This window comes from Microtus pennsylvanicus (assembly GCF_037038515.1).
Source record: "Microtus pennsylvanicus isolate mMicPen1 chromosome Y unlocalized genomic scaffold, mMicPen1.hap1 SUPER_Y_unloc_2, whole genome shotgun sequence".
In the NCBI taxonomy this organism is placed as follows: domain Eukaryota; kingdom Metazoa; phylum Chordata; class Mammalia; order Rodentia; family Cricetidae; genus Microtus; species Microtus pennsylvanicus.
Genome location: NW_027460880.1, coordinates 2,911,789 through 2,923,479, shown reverse-complemented (window position 1 = coordinate 2,923,479; position 11,691 = coordinate 2,911,789). Strand labels below are relative to the sequence as shown.

At 41.8% G+C, this 11,691-nt stretch overlaps 1 non-coding gene across 1 annotated transcript; it reads right to left on the bottom strand.

The window, feature by feature from the left end:
• Positions 1–1,640: 1,640 nt before the first annotated feature.
• On the bottom strand, positions 1,641–1,713 carry Trnak-cuu (transfer RNA lysine (anticodon CUU)). Its single transcript has one exon. It is a non-coding gene; the product is annotated as a tRNA-Lys (tRNA).
• Positions 1,714–11,691: the final 9,978 nt, after the last annotated feature.

The following is an 11,691-nucleotide window of genomic DNA, read 5'->3' as shown; positions in this document are numbered from 1 at the left end:
GAAGCTCCATCTAGTTTTCTGATTTTGACCCTGACTTGATCTCCATCATTTGCCAAACAAAAGTTCCATGGTGGTTTTCAAGATAGTCAGTCATCAGTCTGACTATGGGACAAGGCACACATAGTTCCTAGGGACATGTCACAGAGCGGTCAACTTCTCCTCCCTGCTTAAGTACCTAGAGAGGGTCACCCTATGGCCTTCTGAGAACCACTCGAGAGATATCGATCTTGACATCCCCAGAATGGCCCCATTAATTGAGATAACATTAGTGTATGTGCATTAACTTGTGTGTGTTTGTGTGTGTGTATTTAAATCACAATAACAAATGGATTGTAACATTGAAATTTCTTCTCATCTTGAGAAGAATATTTGCTACAGAAACACTCTCACAGTAATAGTGAGAGTGTAAACTATCTAAGAAAGGAGAAATAACTGGAGGAATCCCCCAGGAGTTAGGCTCAGTGTCCCAGGAATTACGCCCAAGGAAAGTCAATGAACTCAGTGATGGAAGATAAAACCCAGCCTAAATAAAACCCTAAATCATTTAGGTGGAACATGAGATACTCTTACAACAGTTACAAGAGGTCTAAAATGCCTGGACTGGAACATGAGGGGAACACAATGACATGGAGCTGAGAGTGCATGGCAAAACTGATTGGATCTGGCAAAAATTATGTAACATACCAAGGAAACCACCAGTGGGACAAAACCCTAAGAAATCTGTATGACAACATATCATGTTGAACATAATGAGATTTATAGACAAAGGAAAGATCTTAATTATGTCACTGTCACACAGGTGATGATGAACCAGTTCCATCGTAGAGTGACTCCCTGCTGTGTTTAAGATAACCTGTCAATTCTGTCTAGTCAGTTACAAGGAAATTTGCATTAATTGCACAGATTAACTATCAGCATCATTTACTGCACAATCAAAGGCAAGGCAAAGAAATCATAGACATGTTGTTGAATGCTGATGATGTTATTGGGAGTTTTGATGGGTTTTTTTCTTAAAGGGTGACTCTCATCGGTGACTCTCATGCATGAAGCAGATCCTTTCTCTGTGATGTTTCCTGAATAGCCACTGAGATACCAGCCCATTGAGTTGTGGTCTCTCTCTCTTTTAAAAAGCAACTTCTACCTTCAGCTTGATCTCTTGCTTGAGCTTCCCTTCCTGCTACTAGGCTCCTTTTCTGATCCTGCAGAGGGCTTATGTAAGGTGATGTGGGAGTGTCATATATCAATCTGTTGATTTCATTGGCTAAGCAATAACGGAACTGCCTCGGCCCATTTCATTGGTTAGAAGATAGGTGGGAGGAGTAGACAGAACAGAATGCCAGGAGGAAGAGGAAGTGAGGTCAGACTCCGCAGCTCTGCTCTCCGGAGCAGACGCAGGAGAGACGCCATGCTACCTGCTCCAGGGAAGACGCACGCTATGAAGCTCCAACCCAGGATGGACTTAGGCTAGAATCTTCCCGGTATGCGCACCTAGGGGCGCTACACAGATGATTAGAAATGGGCCAGAGCAGTGTTTAAAAGAATACCGTGTCCGTGTAATTATTTGGGGCATAAGCTAGCCGAGCCAGGCGGCTGGGAATTTGGGGACGCAACCCTGCCGCCGTCCATATTACTACAAATGGCGCCCAACGTGGGGCTCGAACCCACGACCCTGGGATTAAGAGTCCCATGCTCTACCGACTGAGCTAGCCGGGCCAGGCGGCTGGGGATTTGGGGACGCAACCCTGCCGCCGTCCATATTACTACAAATGACGCCCAGACGTGTGGCTAACTGAGTCCACAGAAAGCCTGAGAAAGGTTAGAAAAGAATAAAGCATGTTTCTTACGGCAATTTCTTGGGTCTGCTCTACTTGCTAGAGGCAAGCAAGCACCTCATCTAAGAGAGGCTTCCTGACTCAGCTTCAGCTGCAAAGCCTGCAGCTCATTAAGAGGTCCTGCCACGAAACACTTAAACAGTGTTGACGAAAAGCTGAACGCATGTTTTTCGGTTTTCAGCCGTAGCAGGAAAAAAGCTGCGCTGTTTAAAAATGCCGGCTTTCTGGGCCATCCTGCCAGGGCAAACTCTGACTGTTTGAGGCAGGAGGGCCAGCTACCGAGAGAGGATTTGAGTGTTGTCTGTTGTAGCTTGCTGGCTGGCAGGGACCTTGAACCGCCATAGAGGTGTGGCTATAAACATGGCTGCAGCCTGTATATCTGCCATGAGGCTGGAAAGCTAAGGAATGGACTGGATCTAGCTGGCAAAGCCATGCCTTTAGTCCTACTGAGATTGCTTGGCAAATTAAAGACTCACGTGGTCAGAAAAAAAGAGATATACAGTTAAAGAGAGATTCAAAGACAGAGAAAATTTCTGAGTGGTTTAAAGTGTGTTAAAATATATGCAAGCTGAAAGTTGAAGTTCTTAAAGCAAAAAACAAAAAAAAAGGAAGAGAGTTGTTGTGTGTACACACCTTTAATCCCAACACTTGGGAGGCAGAGGGAGATAGACCTCTGTGACTTCAAGGTGTGGTAGCACACGCCTTTAATCCCAGTGCCTAGAAGGCAGAGACAAACAGATCTCTGTGAGTTCAAGGTGTAGTAGCAAACACCTTTAATCCCAATGCCTGGGAGGCAGAGACAGGCGGATCTCTGAGAGTTCAAAGACAGCCTGGTCTACAGATGTGCGCTCAAAAAGCAAAAAGTTAACGTAGGAATGTCACAGCTTAGATTCTTAAGCGCCTAGTGATTTAAAGGCGCAAATCAAAAGTGCTCCTGGATAGTAAAAAATTGCAGATTCACAATAGGACAGATTCAGACCACTAAACGAGTCACACTGTTGGATGAATGTATGTAGGCTTGGGAGAGAGAAGAAAAAGAATATAGAGAATAAAGTTAATGGTTTTAAAAAAAAAAAAAGATAAAGTCTTTAAAGAGACAGAATAAAGTAAAGTGATAGAGTAAAAATAAGCCGCGTAAAGATGAAAAATTCACAGAGAGTCTGGATTCTTTGTATTATTGTGTTTTCTTTAAAATTTTTGACTGTGAAGGAGCTAAGTACAGAGAGACATTTCATTATATGGGCTGCCCAGTGGAACCAGAACGGATATCATGAGGGTATGATATCAGAATTTGGGTCTAAGGATATGATGCTTTGGAGAGAGTCTTCTTTTGTTTTCACAGAGGACCAGACCCTTTGGATTTCTTCTATCCCGATTTGGTATGATAGACCACGACCTCCTGAAATGTTCCTGTGAACGCCCTCAAAAAATTACGTCACTCAACTGCCAACTGAGATAAACCTGGCACACAGGTTACACCCTAAATGATCTGATTAACAGCGCCCCCATTCAGCAGGAAGCAGTTTGGAGAGAAAAAACTGCACCCATGTTCCCAAATATAGTTTATAAATGTTCTTTTACATTTAAAGGGGGATATGATATAGACATGAATAATTTGCATTAGTATAGATTTTGCTTTATTGATAGAGATTTACGGTTAATTTTGTTATATGTATGAATGTTTCTGATGTAATTTTTACTTGATAACTGTTTTGTTATATGTAATTTTGCTATGTTAAGGTTAAAGCCTTCCTTTTTTTGTTTAAACAGAAAAAGTGGAAGTGATGTGGGAGTGTCATATATCAATCTGTTGATTTCATTGGCTAAGCAATAAAGGAACTGCCTCAGCCCATTTCATTGTTTAGAAGATAGGTGGGAGGAGTAGACAGAACAGAATGCCAGGAGGAAGAGGAAGTGAGGTCAGACTCCGCAGCTCTGCTCTCCGGAGCAGACACAGGAGAGACGCCATGCTACCTGCTCCAGGGAAGACGCACGCTATGAAGCTCCAACCCAGGATGGACTTAGGCTAGAATCTTCCCGGTAAGCGCACCTAGGGGCGCTACACAGATGATTAGAAATGGGCCAGAGCAGTGTTTAAAAGAATACAGTGTCCGTGTAATTATTTGGGGCATAAGCTAGCCGAGCCAGGCGGCTGGGGATTTGGGGACGCAACCCTGCCACCGTCCATATTACTACAGTAAGGGATTGTGATCTCTAAGTTTTTCCCCTTTCAAGAACTAATCATTCTATTAATCACAATTCTAAACTGCTGTGGGAGTTTGTTTGTGACTTATGCCTTCACATGTGATACAAGCGACCTGTGTGTATAGGGTCTTCTCTCTGTTCATGTGGGGAAGGCATGGCAGCAGGAGTAGATGGCTGCTCATTCTCTGTAAGGAAATCAGTAAACAGTGGGGACCAAGTACAAGGATGTCCTGAAATATTAAGTCTTGTCCTTTCAAGGCCCCATAGCCTCCAGCTAGTTTCAGGGTCAAGACAATCTCCAAACCCCACCGAGCATGAAGTGTTTAGAACTAGAAGCCTGTGTGTGCCATATCACATAAATTCATCGTGAGTACACCAATCTGTTTTTTTTTTTTTAATGCTACATTATTTTGTCCCATCGGAACGATCTATATTACCAATAAACCAAATTTGCTGCATCTTTGGTGTCCTAGAATTGCTTTAAATTGTTGCTGGGACAGTCTTACAAACCTTCCTGTGCTGTTATGAGACCTTAAGGGGACAGCACTTATTTCAGAAATCAAAGGCAGTTGGGTTCAATCCTATGGTTAGCTGTTAGCTAGACACTGGAAGGATGGATTTGACTAAGAAGGGGAGACAGCATACATGGAGGCAGGTAACCTTTCCTTTGCAAAATAACCCATTTTGAGGCCTTACTTCAGGCTCTTCTCTTCTCCTAATCTTGGTTTTTTTATTAGTTTAGGATAAGAATTAAAACTCCATTTACAGTATCTGTGAACCCGAATGAGTTAAGTATGTGTGACCAATTTGATGTCTGCCTGTCTGTCAACAGGGCCAGAGTTCAGGGGCATCTGATGCATAGCACAGGAATGTCAGCCATCAATCTCTGGTCCACCTAACTCTACAGCATTAGAGTTGTCATGGTTGCTCATCTGATCTTCCTCATATGATCTCCATCCACAGAGATGTCAGAAAAATCCTCCCCTGAGAGTGCAAGTTCTTTACAAATGAAAGATTATACAACAGAAGAAACATGGGAGATTTATATGGGCAAGCTGTTGAAAGGATAAAGTGACAGAAGAAGTTTATTGATTAATTAAAGAAAGAATCCGCTTCAGCTGATAGGTTAGGACATAGGTAGGTGGAGTAAACAAAATAGAATGCCGGGAGGAAGAGGTAGTGAGCTCAGAGAAGCCATGCTCCCCTCTCCCCGGCAGATGCCATAGCTCTGCTCTCTGAGGCAGATGTCGATGCAGCCCGCCACCATGTCAGACATGCTGAATTTTTCCTGGTAAGTGCACCTCGTTATACTACACTGATTATTAGAAATGGGTTAAAATGCTGAATCTAATGGGCCAGCAGTGTTTAAAAGAATACAGTGTTTGTGTATTTATTTCAGGCATAACCTTCATGCGGCCATGGTGCTGGGGACACAGCCTCGCTGCTCAAATAACTACAGAATGGCTTGCAGCCTTGTGGACAACTGAATCCAATGAAAGCCTGAGAAAGCTTGGGAAAGAGTAAAGCATGTTTTCTTGGTAGCAGCGATTTCTCGGTCTGCTCTGCTTGCTAGAAGAAAGCAAGGGCTCTCATCTAAAAGAGGCTTGCTGACTCAGCTTCAGCTGCAAACCCTGCAGCCCTTAAGAGGTCCTGCAACAAAACATTTAAATGGTGTTGATAAAAGCCAACTGAATGCTTGTATGTTTTCAACAGTAGCAGGAAAAAAAACTGTGTTGTTTTAAAATGCCGGCTTTCTGGGCCATCCTGCCTGGGCAAACTCTGACTGTTTGAGGAAGGAGGGCCAGCTACAGAAAGAGGGCTTGAGTGTTGTCTGTTGCAGTCTCTGAAGCAAGGACCTTGAAACACTGTAGACTTGTGGCACTGAATGAGGCTCTGTTCGGTACCTCAGCCACAAGCTAAGGAATGGGTTACATCTGGCCAGCAAAGCCACGGCTTTAGTCCTACTGAGATTGCTTGGTAAATGAAAGACTCATGTGGTCAGAAAAACAGAGAGAGATATAGAGTAAAGAGAGATTCAAAGACAAAGAAAATTTTTAAATGATTTACAGTGTGTTAAAAATATGTGCAGGCTAAAATTTGAAGTTCTTAAAGTTAAAAAAAGGAAGAGAGTTGTTGGGTGTGGTAGTACACACCTGTAAACCCAACACATGGGAGGCAGAGGGAGATTGACCTCTGTACCTTCAAGGTGAGGTAGCACACGCCTTTAATCCCAGTGCCTTGAAGGCAGAGACAAACAGATCTTTGTGAGTTCAATGTGTAGTAGCATACACCTTTAATCACAATGCCTGAAAGGCAGAGAGAGGCAGATCTCTGAGACTTCAAGGACAGACAGGTATACAGAGTTATTCCAGGTCAAAGATTCAGAGAACCTGTCTCAAAAGGCAAAAAATAAAAAAGAATATAAACAAAAGAGGTTAAATTGAAGCGCACAAAGATGGAAAATTCACAGCGAATTTTGATATTGTATGCTATTATGCTCTTTTTGAATCATTTGAATTTTGAGGCAGTAGCAATGGCTGCTAAAAGATGTTTCTTTATAAAAGCTGCTGAAATAATCCAACATAGATATTTTGAAAATGCCTTGACTTTGAAATTTGGATCTAAGGACATGATGCTTTGGAAAGGAGTTTCTATTTTGTTTTCACAGAGGGTGATAGTCTGTGGATGCCTCTATACTAATATGGTAGGATGGACCACGCCCTACTTAAAGGTTGCTGTGAACACCTTTAAAAAATTGCTTCGCTCAACTGCCAACTGAGATAAATCAATAATGATGCCACCATTCAGCAGGAAGCATTTTGGAGAGAAAAAACTGCACCCACGTTCTCAAATATGGCTTATAAATGTTCTTTTATATTTAAAGTGGGATGTGATATAGATATGAATATTTGCATTAGTATAGATTTTGCTTTACTGATAGAGATTTTACGTCAATTTTGTTATATGTATATGCATTTTTGATCTTAATTAAGGTATTGTGATTGTGTAGTTCATTTAAAAATATAATGTATATAGGTTATTAATGGATAATCATTAATAATAGTCAAGTTTGTAGTCATGTTAGTTAGATTTTCTAGCTACATATATATATATATATATATATATATATATATATATATATATATATTTCAGTTAGATAGGCATTATTCATATCTCTCTAGACTACAAAATAGGGTATTTAATGTTTTAGCACCTTAGGGTTTTTCATGACAGTAGGACACTCTACTCTTGGCAGCACATATCTACTTCAGGAAGAAGATGGGCATCACAGAGGATCCTTATGGAGTTTGATAGCCATTTGGGGAAGAAACTGTTCTTGCCTGGGTTGTTGCATAAACTGTACACAGAAAACACTCAGAGAGAGGACTACTGAACTTGCCTAAAGGTGAGATGATCTTTTCGTATTCCTGATTCAGGAAAGGGTCAGCAAAACATTCTTCAAGACAAGCAGATAGTGACTGCCTTTGAAATTTCCTGCTTCATGGAAATGTCTGCTGGAAACTATGGGCCTGTAGGCTGAGGATGGTAACACCAACGGTACAGAGGAACTTTGGGTGACTGTCCAGGCAGCGAGATGTCTCTGTCATTTCTAGAGTTTGAAAATGGCTTACTTTTTGTTTGCTTAGGTAATACTGTATTATTCTGGAGTCTCTGATGGAGTTGAAGAAGAGAGAGATAGTTATAGTTTTCCATTGTTATGATAAAAGATAAAATAGATATAAATATTGTAACTGTAATTCTTGCTTGATAACTGTTTTGTTATATGTAATTTTGCTATGTGAAAGTTAAAGATTCCGTTCTTGTTTAAACAGAAATAGGAGTAATGATGGAGTATAGGTCATTGGTTAATTAAATAAAGAAAGTGTTTGGCCTGAAAGGTTAGAACATAGGTGGGTGGAACAAACATAAGAGAATGCTGGGAGGAATAGGAATTGAGCTTAGAGATGCCATGCACCTCTCCCATGGGCAGAAATGGTAGCTCTGCACTCTGAGGCAGATGGCGATACAGCCAGCCACCAAGTCAGACATGCTAAATCTTTCCTCTAAGCGCACCTCGTGCTGCAACATACATTATTAGACATGGGTTAAGAGGCTGAAAATAATGGGGCAGGCAGTGTTGAAATGAATAGTTTTGTGTTGTTATTTCGGATCATAACCTTACAAGGCGGCCCCATGGGGATGCAGCCCTGCTGCTCAAATTTCTACAATCAAGGGGGAAATGGAAGAAGGGAAGAAAGAAGAGATAGAGAAAAGGAAGAATGGATGAATTCAATCATTCATTGGAAAAATGAGTGAACCAATGAATGAGGAGACCTAGTAGGAAAAAATGTGCTGCATTCCCTCAGAGAGACAGGTCAAATTAAGGATTGACAAGGTTTTCCACTAAGGAGGAGGCTTATTCCATTTTACCTTCTTTGTGCTCCAGGCCCACCCACAAGAGTGATGATGAGGACAGGGAGAAGAAGAGGAGAGGGTGTACCAGAATTCCCTGGTACAATTTCTCACCCAAATTGTAGCCAAATCACCTGACCTGGGACAGCTGATCTACATGCTGGACCCTAACTCCCAGTTTGACAACCCTAACATTTTAACCAAGTTTGTGAAGATGAAGGAACCAAAAATAGCCCAGTTACAGGACGGCAGGTTCCTTACAGGATGGGAGTCAGACATCAGTACCATACTGGTATTTGGCGGTTTGATGGGTGTGTGGGGTCTTTGCCAGACTCCACCTGGCATCATGGATTCCCTACTTTACTGATATTATGGAGTTCTGTGCATTCATCATATGTGTGCATGTCACACACTAGTGGGCATCATATGTACATGTTTATCCTGTGTGTGGGTGAGTGTGTTCATGAGTTTTATAGCCCAAGTCCTACAGAACATGATCAATGAAAGGGAACACTGTTTTCCAGATATGGCAGGGCAATTATTTAAATGAACTGACAAGGGTTGTATGGCATGGATAAGACCTATGAGAGTTCAAGGCATACCGAATCCAGGCGTTACAAAGTAGGTGGCAGACAGAATTCTGGCAAAACTAAGTAGGTAGCTTGTTGTCCAACTTACTGGAGAAGAGCAACTGAGCAGAGACACTTTTCACTAAGCAACATGCTCTAGTGGAGATCAAACATCCTTTGACTACCAGCCAGTACGAATTAAACCATTCATCAAATGAAACCTAATTTTCTCTGATTTTGAGTATACATTTGTGTCCCTTCCTGATTAATCTACTCTTTATCCTCTTAAGTCCCAATACCTCACGCTGATATCAGTCACATCTTTCCTTTTGACATGGTTTTCCCTCAAGCTTCATACCGCCCCGAGATCATACAACTTTTTGTCCCCTCTCCACTGCTTCCTTGACAGCCATCTTGTCTTTTACCACACCACGCATCCCCAGTCCTTTACTCTCCAAGGGGAAAAGACCATAAATCCTGCTTTGTTTTAAGGCATGTATTTCTGTGATGCCCCATCCACCAAACACAATCCATCATTGACCAAATAACACAACATGTTAACAAATTTTTATTCTTTGAGAAAGAATAATCCATTGGAAAAGATACCAGGATTCATAGAAGACCTGAGGTATCTCTGAAAACACACATTCCCAAGGAGAGAATTAAATCTGCCCCTCAAAATTTGAGAATTTCACTTTAACAGATCTTCACCAAATCATAGACATAGATATGGAAGTCATTATCAAACTTGATGAAATACACAGAAGGTTTGTTGGGAACATGGCAAATAATTTTACCTATCTCTTGGGTTCCATCTTTTTTGTTGTACTGCACTCTTTTGCCCTCCAAGGAATCCCTGCCTAATTCCAAAGTCACCTCTCCTGGAGGACATTCAGGCGTGATGTGGAGGTTGCCTTCAATGGAATCATCATGATGGTGGTAAAGGTACAGGACCGGATCATTCTCGTTGACAATGTAGAAACAGGTCGTTATGGTCTGCACCTCATCTGGGACCACACCACTCCACTCTTCCTTAGAGCCTGGCATGATGTGGAGGTTGCCTTCCAGGTAGTCATCCAGGAGGTGGTAAATGTACAAGACGGGATCTTTCTTGTAGGTAATATAAAACCAGGTCTTCATGATTGGCACCTCTTCTAGGACCATCCCGTTCCAGTCATTCTTAGAGCCATTTGTGCCCATGAATGTATGTTTCACTGCTCTGCCAACTATGGTGTTTGAGAGATGAGTGTCTGTCACCTGAGGAAATGGCACATTATTAGGCAGGATCTTCAGGTTTAAAATCCTTTCATCACTATGAAGCTCCAAGCCATAGACACAATCAATCCCATCATATTTCAACAAATAGAGAGAGGGATATGTTGGCAGTTGATCTAGAATGATGGCTTTCCAATGGGTGACTGGTTCATTGGCTTCCTTCCAGCCATGAGAAATTCTGCGGCCAACAATATTCTCCAGGGCCTCAAAAGGCTTACTAAGTTTTTGCTTCTGGAGCGATGGCCCATTCTTCTTCTGGAGATGTGGCATGCCACTTATACTAAGAGGCATCTTCATCATGGCGGGAGACTTTCTGAGATAGGCCACAGCACTCCTGTTCCTCTGTCTCTTGGCTCTGTTTCTGTGCTTGGGCTTCATAGCTGCCAATCTCTGCATAGGAAGAACTCTTCAGTTTAAATCAGACACAAAGTGGTTTCCTCCACCATAAGTGCCTGCAAGGATAAGAAGGTGAGGATGTGAGGTCAAGGCTCTTTTTAGGAATAACTTTGGAGCAGGTGAAAAAGGCAGGGCTGAATAGATTTGGATACCTAAATGTAATATGTTCTTAAGAAATTAATAGGAAAATTATCAAACTCTTGTCTACAGCTCAGTATATGTGTATCAGAGACATATTCCTGCTGCAAAATGCAATTGACCTCTACTGAGAAACCTACTTCCTGACTTACTATATCAATGAGAGAGGAAGCTATGCCTATACCTAAAGTGAGAAAGAAATATCTGAACAGATGGCAAAGAATTCAAAGAACAGCCACTCCTCTCCTTACCACTCAAGCTACTGGTTAGTTGGCTGATCTATAACCACCTGCCCAAGGTCATGGCACTCCAGTCCACTGGCTCTCTCTATTGTGTCTCCTGATCCAGATGCAGGTTGATTACATAAAGATATTCTGTATCTTCATTAGAGAAGTGAGTACTGTGAGTCAAACTGCCAAAAGAAAGAAACCTTAATCTGTGCAACAGCACCTATTAGAAATAATTATCTTTTAAAACACATATGGACAAAGAGGATCTTTGCCATTTAAGTGGACTGAGGAATTGGACATTTTTAGCAAAGATAGAGTGGGGAGAATACCTGACATTAATCGTCCCCCAGCTATCAAATATAGGAGCTGTTAACGACATAAATTTTGGACCCAGAGCAGATTTGAAAGAAACCTTTCTTTCACTACAGTGGTCCTAGTTGCTTCCTAAACATATTTACCAAAAGAAAATATCTTGGCTCTCTAGATTCCAACTTCTGGAAATTCGGTTGAACAGTTGTGGAGCCCAAGAGCTGAACTGACCTCCTCAGCCACCGTGAAGATAGTAAGCCCACCTTCACAGAAGACTAGTGCTTCATGTGGAACAGAGTTGCCACCCCCAACCAAAGCTTTGTG